Source organism: Schistocerca cancellata, chromosome 3 (assembly GCF_023864275.1).
Source record: "Schistocerca cancellata isolate TAMUIC-IGC-003103 chromosome 3, iqSchCanc2.1, whole genome shotgun sequence".
Lineage (NCBI taxonomy): Eukaryota > Metazoa > Arthropoda > Insecta > Orthoptera > Acrididae > Schistocerca > Schistocerca cancellata.
In genome coordinates, this window is record NC_064628.1 from 900,964,187 (window position 1) to 900,984,164 (window position 19,978).

General features: G+C 45.4%; 1 protein-coding gene across 1 annotated transcript in view; it reads left to right on the top strand.

The window, feature by feature from the left end:
- Positions 1-3,818: 3,818 nt before the first annotated feature.
- The window catches only part of LOC126177158 (tubulin polymerization-promoting protein homolog), a 127,159-nt gene continuing 110,999 nt past the window's right edge, over positions 3,819-19,978 (top strand). Inside the window, exon 1 of the mRNA XM_049924433.1 lies at positions 3,819-3,914. The gene's annotated coding sequence lies outside the window, so the exon portion shown is untranslated. The remainder of the gene's footprint in view (positions 3,915-19,978) is intronic.

A 19,978-nucleotide genomic window follows, 5' to 3' on the forward strand; every position in this document is an offset into this window, starting at 1 on the left:
GCCGTGTTTCTTGACTTCCGCAATGCGTTCGATACAGTTCCCCACAGTCGTTTAATGAATAGAGTAAGAGCCTATGGACTATCAGACCAATTGTGTGATTGGATTGAAGAGTTCCTAGATAACAGGACGCAGCACGTCATTCTCAATGGAGAGAAGTCTTCCGAAGTAAGAGTGATTTCAGGTGTGCCGCAGGGGAGTGTCCTAGGACCGTTGCTATTCACAATATACATAAATAACCTTGTGGATGACATCGGAAGTTCACTGAGGCTTTTTGAAGATGATGCTGTGGTGTATCGAGAGGTTGTAACAATGGAAAATTGTACTGAAATGAAGGAGGATCTGCAGCGAATTGACGCATGGTGCAGAGAATGGCAATTGAATCTCAATGTAGACTAGTGTAATGTGCTACGAATACATAGAAAGAAAGATCCATTATCATTTAGCTACAGTATAGCAGGTCAACAACTGGAAGCAGTTAATTCCATAAATTATCTGGTAGTACGCATTAGGAGTGATTTAAAATGGAATGGTCATATAAAGTTGATCGTTGGTAAAGCAGATGCCAGACTGAGATTCATTGGAAGAATCCTAAGGACATGCAATCCGAAAACAAAGGAAGTACGTTACAGTACGCTTGTTCGCCCACTGCTTGGATTCTGCTCAGCAGTGTGGGATCCGTACCAGATGGGTTGATAGAAGAGATAGAGAAGATCCAACGGAGAGCAGCGCGCTTCGTTACAGGATCATTTAGTAACCGCGAAAGCGTTACGGAGATGATAGATAAACTCCAGTGGAAGACTCTGCAGGAGAGACGTTCAGTAGCTCGGTACGGGCTTTTGTTGAAGTTTCGAGAAAAATAACTTTACCGAGGAGTCAAGCAGTATATTGCTCCCTCCTACGCATATCTCGCGAAGAGACCATGAGGATAAAATCAGAGAGATTAGAGCCCACACAGAGGCATACCGACAATCCTTCTTTCCACGAACAATACGAGATTGGAATAGAAGGGAGAACCGATGGAAGTACTCAAGGTACCCTCCGCCACACACCGTCAGGTGGCTTGCGGAGTATGGATGTAGATGTAGATGTAGAATCTGTAAACAGATCCCGGCTGTCGTCATTTTGAGATGAATTAATAAATTGTTCAAAATGGTGACTGCTTTTAAAAAGACTAAAGTTCAAACGGAACGTCTATTTCGTCTTGAGAAGCGCACGAGCACAGAGCATCACACCGTCCTGACGGCCGAGACTGCGCCAGTTGAGGAAGCTTCTGGAGCAAAAAGGAAGCGGCCAGATCATGGCCCAGCAGGCGACAGCTAGCCGCTCGACCACCCAGCAACTTGGCACCGGAACTACTTGTCTCAGCCATAGTCGCACTAGTGTGATGTACCGACCAGCTAACAAAACTCCAGAGTAATGCCGCTCGAGCCCATTCGTGAATGTCTTCTCAGAAGATCCACAAACTGCCATCTCGCCACTCAGCGGCCTGTTATCCGTACGTATGTTTCTCCATGCGACGATAAATCTTAACGGTTCGTGACATCCGGCACAATCTAATACCGATGCTCGGATTCGATCGCCATTTCGATTGTGTGACGATGGCGAGTATTTTGCGGTACTGCGGGAGAGAGCAGGAGCACCAGTAATGGGGTAGGTTCACCGAACTCTGCCACCCCCCCCCTCTCCCCCTTCGTTTTGTCGCCGAAACCTAGTTCTCATGGTTCAGCATTCTCTCTGAGGTGTTCTGAGTTAAATTTGTGTAGCTATAGGTGAATGCTCTTTCTACATGTCATTCTGTGAATGTGTCTATATCAGTGCAGGCTACCCTCGGTTAAATGTACGTTGTTCTGTGCTAATTATAGAACATATCTCTTTCTGCTAGTTTCCAAATCTTTTATTTGTTGCGATTTCTACAACCTTCCGCAGTATCCATTCAAATCAGTGGCTCCCTGCAAGTAGGGTCGTAGTCCGTGTCTTCCCACAGCCTGATACTGGGTACAATAATAGCTGAGATCACGATGGCACATTAATATTTATCTTGTTCACCAACTTTTCAGCCGGCCGGAGTGGCCGAGCGGTTCTAGGCGCTACAGTCTGGAACCGCGTGACCGCTACGGTCACAGGTTCGAATCCTGCCTCGGGCATGGATGTGCGTGATGTCCTTAGGTTAGTTAGGTTTAAGTAGTTCTACGTTCTAGGGGACTGACGACCTCGGATGTTAAGTCCCATAGTGCTCAGAGCCATTTGAACCAACTTTTCATTCAGGCCGCCTGGGATACGAAAACTGTGGCAGTGAGTTTAGGTTCGGTAGCACCTTGGGTTTAAAGTTGGTAGGAGAGGAAAATGTCGGGATGGAGTTCATGGTCTGAGAGGGGAGATAGTTGAAGATCTTTTGGGAGAGTATGTAGGGGGTATGTAGCTGTAGGGTTGGTGGGATGTGCTGGTAGAGGCGCGGCAGCGTGCTTGAGTTAGAAAGTAGAGGTGAAATTTTGGATTACGTGGATCGAGTTTGAGGATGGTGCAGGTTGTTCAGAGGTGTGTAATGGGTGAGAGCTGAGATTGGAACTTCGTGAGTTGGTAAAGGATCCCTGTGGAGGAAGGTTGTCGCGGAGTGCATGGTGCACGGTAAACAACATGAGAGGTATTATCGCCTTACGGTATCCAGAGAAATCTGCGTTAGCTGAGCATGCGTTAGAAAACTGTCACCACATAAAATTTGACGATACCTCTGTCGTGGCTCGCACTAACGGGCTCTAGGACAGTTTAATAAAGGAAGCTATTGAAATAAAAATTACCGCAAACACCCTGAATAGAGACGGCTTGCAGCTCAGTGCTGCGTGGAATCCAGCGATCGCGCTGTTGAAGAGGGCACATCGAACGCCGACTCAATACATGCCCATATATAGCAATGTCACGGGCACCAGTGACGTCACAGCCGGCAGCTACTGTATATAAGGGCCCACCTTGACAATGGCCAAGGAGTGCTTGGCCGAAAGCTCGTGTAGTTTTAAGCAATTGACGCGGTTGGAAACCCGAGAACATTTAATTCAATGTTATCGCCGCGAGACTCTGCATTCATACATTACGTACCTCTACGGGGAGGAAACGTGGCGCAGCGTAAAACGTCTCGGAAAGCTGCGCGTCAAGAAGGCAAATTTGTTAAGTTCGCTAGCCTTCCTACTGCATTGCCGCGACGAGAAGACCATTCCACGATTTGCTATGGTATCCCATCATATCAACACCGCTGCCACCAGGAGGATATTTCGTCGTGCCAGCTTTGCATTATTACGAGAAAGGATTACCAACACAAGGCAGCAGCTGGATGCAAATGGACGTGCTCTTGTGGACTTGCACCTGCAGCTATCAAGAACACTCACAGCTTTGGACTCTGCATTCATACATGGTGCATGGTGTTCAAGGATCTGGAGGGACTAACAGAACTTGATAGGGGGGAGGGGGGGGGGGAGTGGAGATCCGTGCAACATTTGCATAGCAAAGGATAGTCGGATGCTGGTTATGGAAGTCGCCGAAAACATAAATGAAGTGGGCCGCGAAGAGAACTTGAACTCGATGTCCGGCGAACTCAGGTAAGTTGTCTGAGAGTGCCATAGTGACGTCGCGAACTAGGGGTTCGAGAAAGCCGCGTTGGATGAGACGTCCTTCTGCTGCTCCGTGGAGAGGCGGAATCCCTGCTGACGCCGCATGCCGTCGCTCAGCATCGATCAGTGGCGGCTGACGCGCCATCTGTAGGCAGAGGTCCGCAGCAGGCGGCGCCACCGACTGCGGCCCCCGCGTCCCGTTTAAAAGCAGAGCCGGCGCGCCCTCAGACCGCTCCGCGGGCCGACAGCGGACGCTGGAGAGCCGCCAGTGTGCCCGCGCCAGCAAACCCGGCACGCGTCGCGTCCAGCAGAAAGGTGCCGCAGCTGCTACTAACTGCGCTACGTAGTCGCCAACTCACACCTAGCATTAGTTCTAACCTTAGCAGCTTCGCAGATCAGCCAGCCACCCATAGCTGTTTCGTTGTGTGGGTCGACAACCGCAGCGAACAGTACTTACCGATAGCTTGCATCGAGCAGCAATGGGAAAAAACGTAGTGAGATACAGTGGCTCCGCACTTCTATAATACGCTTTCACGGACGCATAGTTTTGCACATTTTAAATAAATTGGTTAAAGACTGGTTGTTATTGTGGGCGCCGCTGTAATAATGCACCCGGCAATTAAGCTGAGTGTGCAAACGCGCAACGGTTTGGAAGATCGTAGCCCCGACGTGCGTTCGCGCATTGTGTATTACTTGGCCGTTTGGGTCTTTGCTGTAGATAAAGTGAAATGAGACATGAATTAATAATTACCAGCAATCCTTCATTAAATAAATCGAACTACCATCTATGAAACAGCTACAAACTACTGATTACTTAACAAATGAGTCAATATGTTAAACGTTTCACGTGAAGTATGTAAATTTTTTATAGTTGAAGACCCATAATCGTAATTACATTGGTTTCATTAGTTTCCGATTACTGACTGGATGAGTATAGTGCGGGTAGTTTGAGATCCGTTATAACAAAAGATAGTCTTTCACGCATCTCAATGTCTATGGCGTCATATCTCCCGAGCTATAAGTTGTACAATGATATAATTTTGCCGGTATATTCAGTGGTATATGATGATTGTTATCTTTAAAATGTATTGTGAATAGAAACAGTAGTAAAGAACTAACAAATTAAAACGTAATGCCTGATGCAGAAATTCTACTGCATGAACAGCGAAAATGTAGTATGCGATAAACTATTTTCCTCTCATTATTTTGCGGGGGTTGTTAGCGAGAAAAGTTTCGTAAAGGCTTGAAGTTACGCGCAAAGTTGGTTGGAAGAAGCGAAGTGCTCTCAGTCTCAGATACTGAGTTAATATAGCGTGGATAATGTGAGTACCATGATTTACGATGTCCCAAGACTTAACAGTTTTTAACTTTCGAACTTCATTTGTTGTGCGAAAGCTTTAATGATAGTTTATACCTCTTAGTGAGTAGATTACTTTAAAATTCGGTCAATAATTGCTTGAAATATTGAAAATCAAAATTGTATCGTCCCTGGAAGCCTTTAGATAGGCAACCTACAACTGATCATAGCTCGTTTTAGAGTAAGGTTCAACTTTCATAACGTACATCAACTGTACACTCCTTGTGATTATTCTCGACTACATACTACCGCCAATAAATGTCAGTTATCAAACGTATATCTTAACATCATAATTGTAAATTATAGTAACCTGTATCCAACGTGAAGCGTGAAGCGTGAAACAGGCAAAAATCCTGTTATAACATAACGAAGTCTGAATGAACTCGAAACTCTTAGCTTCACCCCCAACACTCTCACAAGTAGAAAGTTAGCTGAAGCAACTGTTCACCACACTTGTCATTTGCTGCATTTTACGAGTTGTTCGAAGAAGACACAAGAAATGTTGAAACTGCCTACCTGCCAACTGAATGCAGATGTTCTTGATCCACATGCGAGTTGATAGTCATTTTTTGCGTTGCCACGTAACACCAAATGATCTTACAATGACGAAACACGGACGTTACTCGAGCATCTCATTGGCTGATTAATTCTCGACGTACGGCCAGTAGAAATCACTAATATCATCTCGACATTTTAAGCAATATCTGTCAATTATGAAGCATCTTTTCTTGCTCGAGATATGCTTCAATACAAGCTGTGGAAGGTTCAGCCCTTAATAGTGGGGAGGACTTCTGAAGCCTGTTTTCAGGTCGAAACTAATAAATTTGTGTAAGCTTGCAACGCACATACTAAAACAATTACGTTTTCTCAGTGCGATTTAATACTGTTTCTTCCTCCATATACGTACTGTTCGGAATCGTCAACATTAGTCATTCCAAATGGACCACTTGCCAACGCGTCCTTCAGATACTTGCAAGCGTCGCGTATCCATGAAGCTCCTCCGTGTATTCTGATGTCCTCCACCCACCTTCCATTGTATCATTGTCTCATCTTTTCTACCATTTATTCGTTATTCGCCTGGCAACACGTGGCGTCCCAACCCCCTCCCCCCCTCCCCCCCAAGCAGGGTGGCGTAGTGGTTAGCACTCTGGACATGCATTGGAGAGGCTGACAGTTCATATCTGCGTCCAGCCATCCTCATTTCGGTTATCCGAGATTTGCCTGAATCGCTCCAGGAAAATTGCTGGAGGGTTCCTTTTAAAGAAAACGGGATATTTCCTTTCTCATCCTTGACACTGCCTGAGCTTGTGCTTCATCTCTGCTAACCTTTATGTCCACGTAAGGTTAAAACCTAATCTTTCTTCCTTCTTCCTTTCCGTCCCTGTTAATTAAGTCAGTCTGTCCCTCTAATACACCTTGTTTTCCTGTGCTACTTTGGCTCTGAGCACTATGGGACTCAACTGCTGTGGTCATAAGTCCCCTAGAACTTAGAACTACTTAAACCTAACTAACCTAAGAACATCACACACATCCATGCCCGAGGCAGGATTCGAACCTGCGACCGTAGCGGTCGTGCGGTTCCAGACTGTAGTGCCTTTAACCGCTCGGCCACTCCAGCCGGCCCTGTGCTACTTTCTTTTCGGAATGTAGATTAAACGTTGTTGTGTTATTGTTTTAATCGATTTTCAAGGCTACTTTCAAAATTTCTCTATTAACGTCTAGTATTCGTTATTAAAGTTTATCTGCTTTACATGCAAGTACTGTAATATCATCGTCAAAACGCAGGTGGTTCATACATGTTCGATTAAACCGCATTCCTCCTACGTTTTCTCAGTTTAGATGCTTAAAAAGTTCATCTAGGACTGACTACAGTAGTTGTAGTGATATGGAATCACCTTGCCGTACTCCTTTTTCAGTTCCGAATGGGAATGTAACTATTCCGTCTGACTTATATTAAGGAATCGATAATACGTCTGACAGTCGTTTACGCTCATATTTTGTGATAATGTATTTGAAACTGAGAAAATACTTTGGGATTTCAGGAAGTAAGATATACTCTTTACGTAAGAAGAGTTGCGCATTCACAGACGAGTGCATGTTTCGGGTGTCCAGGAAACACAGTTTTGCTGCGCTACAGATAACAGATGCATTGCAGTGTGCGAGTGAAATGGCACGGCAACTGGAAACGTAGTCCAGTAGGAAAACTGGAACTGTTAATTGGAAAAGTTAAAGTACACGTGAGAGTACGATTGCACAAAGATTCACCGTGAAATTCTGGTGATGTATGGACAACTGCAATGACGCATCCAGGCGTAGTGAAAATGTGTCAACAATTTGACCAAGGTGCACAGACGGGAAGGAAGGCCAGCGACAACGAACACGAAGGACGATGTCCACTCGCGGGGAAAGAGATTTTCCAGTGATGAAGACAATAATACAACTCCTCTCGAATGACCCCGTGACCACAGAGGAGATTTCTGTCGTCGAGGAACTGAACGACTGGTGAAACGTATCGACCGTTTTTACAAAGACTTGATGACTATGTTGAAAAATAGTGTCATGCATCCGTGTCAGCTTGAAGTGTAGCGCAGCATTCAGTAAAAGTTACCTGACCTGTCATAATAATGTGTCACTCACTTTTAGAAGTCCCTTCGTAATGGTACCACAAACCAAACGTGAACTCTGTTAGATGTTGTGAACTAATTAGTAAACAGCAGCAAATAAGGAGCGTAATTAAAACTTGGTTCAATAGAAACACTGTCTGTCGCAATCAGGTGGCTCTAAAATGGGACTCTGCAATGTTCTGTTGATTTAAACGTTTCTTCTTATTTTTAGACAAGGATTATTATTATACACAATACGTAGTTGAACTCGGTGACCTGGAAGACGACTGTTTCTGAACCTATTGCACTGTTATCTATAAAAGTCCAACAATACCTCGTTAGATGGAAGAATGCCAAGTAAAATAAATGCTGAAATAAATAAGTAAATATTCAAATTGAAGAAGATTACGCTAGGTATCGTCAAGATTTTGAAACAAATTCAACTTGGTGCATGGAACGCGGTTACGTCTATGCGTACATGCAGCTGCTTTTAAAAAAGAAATAGGGACCTGCAGGATCAGCGTTTCACTGAACTCATTAACAAATTCGTCGTTATAAAAAGCACACCACAAGTTTCGTGTGACTTTTAAGATTTTGGGAAACAGTAATATTTTCGAAAGTGGCTGTGTAACCGAAATAAAAAAAAGAGGGCACAATATGAATAGTTTTTTGATTGTACAATTTTCATTGTCAAATGCTGAAAACAATTGCCAATTATACAGAAAAAATACTGTTTTTGTTTAAATATTCTGCAGTACTCTGCGCAAACTTGTCTTAAAACTCGAGAACATATGATCAGACAGATTGTTGTGGACTTCAGTCTGAAGAGTGGTTGAAACAGCTCTCCATGCTACTCTCTCCTGTGCAAGCCACTTCAACTCCGAATAACTACTGCAACCTACATCCTTCTCAATCTGGTTACTGTCTTCATTTCTTGGTCTCCCTCTACGATTTCACCCCCCCCCCCCCCCCCATTTCCCTCCGGTACTGAATTGGTGATCCTTTGATGTCTCAGAATGTGTCCCACCAACCGATCCCTTCTTCTAGTCAGGTGCGCCACAAATTTATTTTTCTTCATTCACGCCGCGATCAAATCGTCGCTTCCGACACACTTGCTGCCGCGTTTGTAAATCAGAAATTTGTAATTCAGAAAGAAGTCTACTTCAGCTTGCTTCAGTGGCAGACAACAATTGGTATTTCCAGTATCAATGTCCTTTTACAAAGTTGAGAATGATGGCAGCAGTGGTTGTCGCCCTCGTCTCATATGTGACAACATCCGTCTTGAAACCCTGTCCGTTCGATCTTATTTGATTTTACGGAGTTTCCGTCCATTTTTTTTTTTTGTGAAATCCTATGGGACTCAACTGCTAAGGTCATCAGCCCCTAAGCTTACACACGACTTAACCTAAATTATCCTAAGGACAACCACACACACCCATGCCCGAGGGAGGACTCGAACCTTCGCCGGGACCAGCCGCACAGTCCATGACTGCAGCGCCTTTGACCGCTCGGCTAATCCCACGCGGCTACGTCCATTTCTCGAAGCGAAAGCCCTGACATTTTTTTCTTTAATATCTTAAAAACTACAGTTTCACTGGACTGGGAGGTGTATTCGGACTGGTGTTTTCAGATCTTCTTTTAGCCCTCTCTATTTTAACGGAACTGTGATGGACCTTCATCGAAATCTTCCGTACTACCGACACATGTTAGTTTTGATGTGACGTTTTGTAGTTGGTTGTCGCAGCATGTCACCTTAGACCGTAGATCAAGTTGGCAACACATGACATCAGTGTAAAGAAACCAACGTCTCGACCAATTGACGGGCATCTACTTTATTGTAGTATTTTCAGTCCAAATTTTTTATTATGATCGTGAATACTTGCGCAACGTTTGGTCGCAGTATTGAAAAACATTCCATGGGTTATTTTACCGCTGTCAAAATGTTGCTAACATATTTCTCGCGTGTAAGCCATTGAATTATAGGGTAATGCTAATGAGTAATGCCGTTGCCGAGCACATGCGAATTGTCTTCGGCTTAAGAAAATTTTGTATTGTATAAATGTTACGACTTTGTCCATAAAGGTCATTGTGTATGTCTCATAAAAATATGTGCAGAAATTTATCAAATGTTAATTACACGGCCATACTTTTCCTCTGTACATGATGCGAACATCGTAAATTTCTTTTACGTAATCAGCAATACTCGTAACATTTTGCTCGGTTATGATGTAGGAAGGAATCTTTCTAGTATTGCGTTGAAAAAGAATAGTTATCTGACTGACGAGTAAACATAAATATGCTCCAAACATTTTTCGCTAGAATATTTTTACACAGAGGTTCTTTTTATCTAGGAACAAAACATAAATCAGATGTTGTGCTACCATTTCTGAGAAATATATAAGGGTGCCATCTGCATCGGACAGTGGCATGTAATGTTACCGGCATGTGGAATTTTATTAATATGTGTATAAGAATATTGATACGAAGAAGTTTCAGTCACTTAACTGTACGATTTCCTTTTTTCAACTACAGTTAATTAAAGTTTGGTTTAACTTCTATAAAAATCTAGAGACGCTAGAACAGTTTCCTTAATAATCGATGTTTTCTAAAACATTATGCTTCTTGTCTTCGAAAAAATGGCTCTGAGCACTATGGGACTTAACATCTGTGGTCATCAGTCCCCTAGAACTTAGAACTACTTAAACCTAACTAACCTAAGGACATCACACACATCCATGCCCGAGGCATCTTGTCTTCACGCTGTTTCAATATCTGTAGTGGCATAAAACATAAACCCCGTTTGCATGAAAACTGGGGTAAAGAATAAGAGCAGATGTCTATTCTGACGACTTCTGCAAGTATTTTTGAAACATCGACTGAGAAAAAAATTCTTCCTACTAAATTTATACTTTATTTTCCAGTTCTGTGAGGACCAGACGATGCACAATGTAGCTTAAGAGGGGGATTTACCGAAGAAAAACTAATTCCTGAAGTTGTATAAAAGTATATACAGAAAGAATTGTAAATAGAACGTTTCAAATTTTGTTACACTTTTTGCTAGATGAATATTATTACTAAAACCATTTCATTAATATCAGAAATTTTGCAAAATTTACATTAATTATAATCCTGCATATGTAATACTAAAACAGTAGGTAACTAAATGGTTCAAATCAATGCAAGATTTTTAACTGGAGTGAGAAAAACGGTATTACCGATCTTGACTACGCATAATGCGTACTGACAGGCACTCGGCCTCATTCTGTTCGTCACGTGACCTTGACATTGGTTTCAAAGCCCAGCGGGACAGTAACATTGCACATGAACGGTCTGGATGCTTCTTTGGACTAAGAACAAAAGAACAAGATAAGAGAGGAAGAAGTGGCGTCGCTTCCCCCTCGCAGACACCAAGGAGCGGTTCCTGAAATAGACAGCTACTTTGGTAACTTGGGCTTTCGTTGGGGATGAAGGCAGAGACGGCAATTCTGCGTCTCTGCTCGAGAAACAGTCTAAGCAGTGGGATGTGGAGTACTCACCGAAAGCTTGCAGAGGAGAAATGGGAGTAGATAGTACCGCCATAGTGCGTGAGAATTTTAGCATGAAAATTTTTCTTTACCTAAACCAATAAATCGCCTGTAATATTTATCAGTTTCTCAGTTACTTGCGTATCGTTTATTTTACCTGTTGCTCTCTTCACCTTCTTGTGCTTGTCAGTAACACGCGTTGCCGAAATGAAGGCTCCTGGTGTATTCAAGCACCTGCTGTCCTCCGGGTAGCCGAGTTGTCAGGGGCCCATGGGCAGGGTCCAGTGCACGCACCGCTCCGCGGCTAGCGGCTGCCGACGCCTTCGTAACTGTTGCCTGTTAGCGGCCTCGCGGTGAAAATCTCCCCGCGCTCCAGACGCAGCAACGTATTCTTTAAGTCGTACTTCGCTGCTTCAGAAAGTTGTATGGCGGACATTCTCACTCCGCTAAAGCTGCTAAACCGATTCTACGTAGTATGGCGTCGAAAAGTCCTTGGTAGGTTCCCGGAGCATAGGACACCTGATGACCACTCACAGGGTAACTAATTTCCGTAAATTACGAGACTGTAGTTTATAGGCGCGGAGCTAGCACCCGATAACCTACCAGATACGTTCAATCGGATTCAGATAAAGTGAATATGGTAACCAAGACATCGTCAGTTCACTATCATTCTCCTGAAATCACTGTAGCACCATTATGGCCTTATGACACGAACAGTTATACTGCCGGAAGATGCCGTTGCTATCCGTTAAGACATCAAGCTTTGGAGGGGGGGGGGGGGGGAAGAGCGAGGTAATGCAGGTGGCTCTGGCTCTGAGCACTATGGGACTTAACATCTATGGTCATCAGTCCCCTAGAACTTAGAACTACTTAAACCTAAGGACAGCACACAACACCCTGCCATCACGAGGCAGAGAAAATCCCTGACCCCGCCGGGAATCGAACCCGGGAACCCGGGCGTGGGAAGCGAGAACGCTACCGCACGACCACGAGATGCGGGCTAATGCAGGTGGTTCACAGTAATGTTCACGTACTCCACAACTGTCATGATACTTCCGATTAATAACTAAAGTCCGATGGAAGCCCAGGTCAATGTTTTACGCAACATAATACTGTCACAGTGGCCTGTGTGGCGCATATACGGTCATGGCGATCGACCTGGTATAACAAGAAACGTGATTTATCCTATCAGGTGACGTGTTTCGATTGATCCACTGTCCAATTTCAACGATCCCGTGCCAAATGCAATCGTAATTGAGGATTTCGTTAGGTCAACATCGGAACACGTTGGATCATCTGCTGCGGAGCTCCATGTTCATCAGTGTACGCAGAGCAATGTGTCCGATACAAGCATTACACTCCGTCCTCAGATCTGACACAGATTGCCGCCTATCCTGTTTTAGAATACTAGGAAGCCTCCGAACTCTACTTTATGTGATGTGGTGTGAATGTCAAACACCTTTTCGCCTATTCGTGGTTTCACAGCTCTTCATACACTTCACATAGATTCTCAGGACAGTAGCACGAGAACATCCGACCAGCTTCGCCATCCGATAAGCTCGTCTCCAAGCTCAGAGCCATAAAATTTGCCGTTTTTCAAATCGCTTATGTCGGTGGTTTTCTACATTTGCGCTCCATGTCGTCGCTAGAATCGTTTCCCATTCGTCTCCGATCTGCTTATACAGGATGGTCCATTGATAGTGACCGGGCCAAATATCTCACGAAATAAGCATCAAACGAAAAAACTGCAAAGAACGAAACTCGTCTAGCTTGAAGGGGGAAACCAGATGGCGCTATGGTTGGCCCTCTAAATGGCGCTGCCATAGGTCACACGGATATCGACTGCGTTTTTTTTAAATAGGAACCCCCATTTTTTATTACATATTCGTGTACTACGTAAAGAAATATGAATGTTTTAGTTGGACCACTTTTTTCGCTTTGTTATAGACGGCGCTGTAATAGTCACAAACGTATAAGTACGTGGTATCGCGTAACATTCCGCCAGTGCGGACGGTATTTGCTTCGTGATACATTATCCGTGTTAAAATGGACTGTTTACCAATTGCTAAAAAGGTCGATATCCTGTTGATGTATAGCTATTTTGATCAAAGCGCCCAACAGGCGTGTGCTATGTATGCTGCTCAGTATCCTGGACATCATCATCCAAGTGTCCGGACCGTTCGCCGGATAGTTACGTTATTTAAGGAAACAGGAAGTGTTCAGCCACATGTGAAACGTCAACCACGACCCGCAACAAATGATGATGCCCAAGTACGTGTTTCAGCTGCTGTCGTGGCTAATCCGTACAACAGTAGCAGACAAATTTGCTCGAGAATCGGGAATCTTAAAAACGTCGGTGTTGAGAATGCTACGTCAACATCGATTGCACCCGTACCATATTTCTATGCACCAGGAATTGCATGGCGACGACTGTGAACGTCGTGTACAGTTCTGCCACAGGGCACAAGAGAAATTACGGGACGATGACAGATTTTTTGCACGCGTTCTATTTAGCGACGAAGCGTCATCCACCAGAATCGGGAATCTTAAAAACGTCGGTGTTGAGAATGCTACGTCAACATCGATTGCACCCGTACCATATTTCTATGCACCAGGAATTGCATGGCGACGACTGTGAACGTCGTGTACAGTTCTGCCACAGGGCACAAGAGAAATTACGGGACGATGACAGATTTTTTGCACGCGTTCTATTTAGCGACGAAGCGTCATCCACCAACAGCGGTAACGTAAACCGGCATAATATGCACTATGGGCAACGGAAAATCCACGATGGCTGCGACAAGTGGAACATCAGCGACCTTGGCGGTTTAATGTATGGTGCGGCATTATGGAAGGAAGGATAATTGGCCGCCATTTTATCGATGGCAATCTAAATGGTGCAATGTATGCTGATTTGCTACGTAATGTTCTACCGATGTTACTACAAGATGCCGCGCGGGATTAGCCGAGCGGTCTAGGCCGCTGCAGTCATGGACTGTGCGGGTGCTCCCGGCGGAAGTTCGAGTCCTCCCTCGGGCAAGGGTGTGTGTGTTTGTCCTTAGGATAATTTAGGTTAAGTAGTGTGTAAGCGTAGGGACTGACGACTTTAGCAGTTAAGTCCCATAAGATATCACACACATTTGATTTTTTTTTTTTTTTTTTTTTACTACAAGATGTTTCACTGCGTGACACAATGGCGATGTACTTCCAACATGATGGATGTCCGGCACATAACTCGCGTGCGGTTGAAGCGGTATTGCATAGCATATTTCATGACAGATGGATTGGTCGTCGAAGCACCATACCATGGCCCGCATGTTCACCGGTTCTGACGTCCCCGGATTTCTCTCTGTGGGGAAAGTTGAAGGATATTTGCTAGCGTGATCCACCGACAACGCCTGACAACATGTGTCAGCACATTGTCAATGCATGTGCGAACATTTTGGATGGCGAACTACTCGGTTTTGAGAGGAATGTCGTTACACGTATTGCCAAATGCATTGAGATTGACGGACATCATTATGAGCATTTATTGCATTAATCTGGTATTTACAGGTAATCACACTGTATCAGCATGCGTTCTCAGAAATGATAAGTTCACAAAGGTACATGTATCACATTGGAACAACCGAAATAAAATGTTCAAATGTACCTACGTTCTGTATTTTAATTTAAAAAACCTACCTGTTACCAACTGTTCGTCTAAAATTGTGTGCCATATGTTTGTGACTATTACAGCGCCATCTATCACAAAGCGAAAAACGTGGTCCAACTAAAACATTCATATTTCTTTACGTACTAACGAATATGTAATAAAAATTGGGGGGTTCCTATGTAAAAAAAACGCAGTTGATATCCGTTTGACCTGTGGCAGCGCCATCTAGTGGGCTAACCATAGCGCCATCTGATTTCCCCCTTCAAGCTAGACAAGTTTCGTTCTTTGTAGTTTTTTCGTTTGGCGCTTATTTCGTCAGATATTTGGCCCGATCACGATCAATGGAGCACCCTGTATATTTCCCTTACCGCTTGACGAGCCCACAGAACGGCCAGACGGCACTCAATCTCACGGTGCATCATGTTGTTGCGGCTCATCGGTATTATACGACTAGTTTAGACTCACTCCTCATCATCTGACAAAATTTAACAACTTAAGGTGATATAAATCCACAATTCCAACTCCCGTACTTTCTACCCCTCTGCCGGCGTGCCCCAAGGTTCTGTCCTTTCCCCTCTCCTCTATCTCCTGTACACAGCTGATATGCCCAAACCTCCCCCTCCTGTTCATCTTCTCCAGTTCGCTGATGATACCGCCTTCCTAGCCCTTTATCCTACCCTTCAACGGTCCCAACGTACCCTCCAAACCCACCTTGACCAATTCACCGCTTGGTGCAACCAGTGGTTCCTCCGTGTTAATCCCTCCAAGACCCAGGCGATCATCATAGGCCGCACCACCCGCTCCTTCCGCCTCCATGATTTCTACCTCACCATTTATGGCCGTCCTATCCACCTCACTCCTACCCTCAAATACCTTGGCCTCACACTCGACCGCCACCTCACCTGGACTCCCCATCTCCTTACCATCCAAAACAAAGCTCACAACCGCCTCCGCCTCCTGAAACTCCTGTCCGGCTGGACGTGGGGTCTGCATCCTTCCACCATCCTTCACACCTACAAATCCATGATCCGCCCTATCCTTTGTTATGCCAGCATCGATTGGATTTCCGCCCCTCCCCGGTTCTATAAAGCCCTCCAAATCCTCGAACGCCATGCACTCCGCTTCGCCTTCCGCATCCGCCTTCCGTCCCCCACGCGCATCCTCTATGACCTCATCCCCTTCCCCCACCTTCTCCTTTTCCTTGAACACATCCGCACACTATATATTGTCCACTGCCTTGATCCCCCTCACCTCCTGGTGTCTCCCTTCCTCTCCACTCCCAACCAGTTGACGCGCCTTTACCGTTGTGTCCCTCCCTCTCTCCATCTCCACACCCTCCATCTCCTTTCCCAACACAACTTCCACCGTCTGCCCCTCCCAGATGATGAGCTTCGCCCTGACATCTACCCTTCCTACCAGCTCTAACCCCCTCTTCCTGCCTCTTCCTCAGGGCTCCCTCTCCCCCCCTCCCTCCTTCTGAGCGGATTTCCCCTCCTACTCCCCCTCCATCTCTTGTGCCTTCTTTCAGCGTCTCTGCGGTCCCTCCTGCCCTGTCTTCCCTTTTCCTCTCCCACCCCATGTGTCTCCTGCCTCTTCGTGAACCCACGGTTGCTCCTCCTCTCTTCATCCCGCCGCTTCCCCAGCTGCCCCATGCTCTCCCCACCTTTTCCATCGTCTCTGACCTTTCCCTCGGCAGGTCCCATCTGGTAGTTTTATTCTTCGTCGTGTGTGCTCTAAGTGGGTTTTAAGTGTGTTGTTTCGGAGTGTTTTTAATACTGTGGCCAACTTTTAACCTGTGCATGCGCATCCAGTGTCTTCTCTGTGTTTTATGAATCGCCAACTGTGTTTTTTTAACTTTCTGGTGACTTTTTTAACTGTCCCCAATGAACGTCTACGTGTCAGTGTATTTTTACCTCCATTTTCTCCCCTTACTCTGTTTTATGTTCCCCTTTTTGATCTCCTTATGTATGTATTATTTTATTCTTGTTTTAGTTGTCATGTCACTCGGCTGAAGAGCGGCGGATTGTGCTGCTGACAGCCCTCCCCTGCCCATATGGGGCAGGGGAATGAAATCACAATAAAGAAAAAAAAAGGTGATATAAACCACATGTCCATAGTTGAGACCACATCAAGTAGGTACTTAAAACGTTGTTTGTATGCCGAATATTGATGTGTTCGCGCACCAGAGACACTTTTGTACGATGAACGCTATAAGGGGCATTCAAAAAGTTTCCTTTGGGAGGCCGTACAGTCCAGAATCGATATACCAATCAGGCAAAATCGCCGTGAGTACTGCAGCAATCAGGTTGAAGACAACCGTTATTAAAATAGTGCGTCCTGCTGCGTGAGAAAGTCCGTAACTGCCTGCTGCACATCCCGGTCAAACAGGAATCGTCGACCCTTCAAGGCTTTCGTTAAGGAACTGAAGGCACGATAATCGCATGGGAGAGACCAAGACTACAGAGCGGGCGCTGGAGTGTCTCCCACTGGAGTTGCCGTAACTTCTGCGTTACGACATCTGAGGGTATCGCTTTGTGCGTTATCATGAAGCAGCAGGACCCACAACTTAGTTCACCATTCCTCAACGGAGATTTTCCACACACATCTAGCCCCATGCAGATTCTTCATTATCCGATAGATTTCTGCCTGTGTTTGCCCTTCGGGGCAGTCAAGAGAAGCAAAACAGCACGCTGGTCCTGTCTGAACATCACAGACGCGCTATCGTCACTTAAACCTCTGACTATTATAAACCGCTGCCCGATAGGAAAAGGTAGAGCATCCAGAAAGGGCGATGGGGGAGAACCGAACGAAACTTCACGAGTTGAAAGGGTATATGATGTTATTTCACTGAGTCAAATTTACGAAAAACTTAGTCGTGTAAGCACACATAACGGTATGACGTTGTGCTCCCTGTAGCCTGAATGCAGACACTGATTCAATTGGAAAGGGTGTCATAAGGCTTTTGTATCCTCTCCTGTAACAAGCTGGCCCACGGCTGTTGTAACTGGTCATTCAAATCCCATGTACTGTAACTTGGACAGAGTTGAAGTCGAAGCTGATCCAAAATATATTCTATTGGGGACAGATCTGCGGATCTTGCTGGCTATGTGAGTACCTCAGAGTCACACAGACAGTTCATAGAGACACCTATCCTGTGTTGCCGAGCTTTGCCCTGTTGGAGAATAGCATCACGTGTGTGTCGCATGATGGCGCAGGATGACCGTGACTTATTGTTGCGCCAGTAGAGTTCCGTCAGTCGCTACCAGGCGTGACCTCAAGTCATATCCGATGGCTCCCCATACCATGTCGCCTGGACTAATATCGTTATCTCTAGAAAACATTCGAAGAACTGGTCCATTCTCCAGGGGTAGCGCAAAACGGCGAATCAACGCTGAACACAATGCGACGCCGTGAATCAGCAGTCCGTGTTTCCCAGTCGTGGCACGACTCCAAACGCAGCCGTGTGTGTTGTGGTGTCAACGGCAGCCCACGCACGGGACGATAATTCCCTGCTTCGGCGGGTGCTAGTCTCTGACCAAAGATGCGGGACGACACAGACTTTTATAGACAGTCTATTACTTCTACTCGGACGGCAGGCGCAAGTATGAAGGGGTTACGATGTGCTCAGTACAAGATACGGCGATCCTCACTTCTTACGGTCAGATCTCGGCGACGAGTATGCCTGCTCTCGTGTCCCACGCAGTCCAACACAGCGCAGCTATCACATCTGAATGCCCACAGATCTGGATATTGAATGATTCCATCTTTTCTTTGGCATTTGCATTGTATAAATTATATTCTCATCAACTATGTAGTAACAAATTATATGGAACCATTTTAACAATTGTTAAGCATTCAATTCGCTGTAACCTCAGAGAATTTTTTATATATTATGTTCTTTATATATATATTTTTAAAGCATTAACAACTCTATACCAATAAGACTGTAACAATGAAAAGTCTTTGCTATTAGATTCAAAAGCATACGACCCACCTTACATTTCAAGGCTGTGGGTTACTTTGTACTCTTAATGATATAAATGAAATGAAAAAAAAAAAGGATTCCATCAGCTGGCCACATGGGAGACCCACAATGTGACCCTTTCAAACTGTGTCAGGTGCTAATAAAGCGGTCTCACATGAGTACTTAGCTCCTCCGTGACCTTCACAGTGTTCACACATGATCTGACGCCGTTCACGCACCTTATATACTCTATCAGGCCTGCTGAAAACTTTAAAGATGAACGACGCTAATGCACTCTTTGGCTTCAAATGGCTCTGAGCACTATGGGACTTAACATCTTAGGTCACCAGTCCCCTACAACTTAGAACTACTTAAACCTAACTAACCTAAGGACATCACAAACATCCATGCCCGAGGCAGGATTGGAACCTGCGACCGTAGCAGTCCCGCGGTTCCAGACTGCAGCGTCTAGAACCGCACGGCCACCGCGGCCGGCTCTAATGCACTGTGGTAGCTGTTGTAACTATGACAGAAAATTGCAGTTCTTGTCATTTACATACCAGCCGATGGTGTGTACACGTGCCGGCCGCTGTGGTCGAGCGGTTCTAGGCGCTGCAGTCCTGGAATCGCGGGACTGCTACGGTCGCAGGTTCGAATCCTGCCTCGGGCATGGATGCGTGTGATGTCCTTAGGTTAATTAGGTTTAAGTAGTTCTAAGTTCTAGGGGACTGATGACCTCAGAAGTTAAGTCCCATAATGCTGAGAACTATTTGAACAATTTTTTTGTGTACACGTACGAAATTACGCTAACATCGGACCATGTCTTCTGAGTGCTTCCCTTTTTTTCCTCTGGCAGTGTGTCTTGTGCCAACGGGCTTGCAGCAGTGGTTACGTCGGTTTCCGTCAGATCACCGAAATTAAGGTCTATCGGGCTGGGCTAGCACTTGGATGGGTGACCATCCGGTCTGCCGGGCGCTGTTGGCAGGCGGGGTGCACTCAGCCCTTGTGAGGCAAACTGAGGAGCTACTTGACTGAGAAGTAGCGGCTCCGGTCTCGGAAACTGACATATGGGCGGGAGAGCGGCGTGCTGACCACAAGCCCCACCATATCCGCATCCAGTGACGCCTGCGGGCTGAGGATGACACGGCGGCCGGTCGGTACCGTTGGTCCTTCATGGCCTGTTAGGGCGGAGTTTAGTCTTTTAGTTTAGTGTATCTTGTGCCGATGCTATACCATCTACAGCACTCCAAAGTGACAAGAGTGTTCTTTTAAGGGG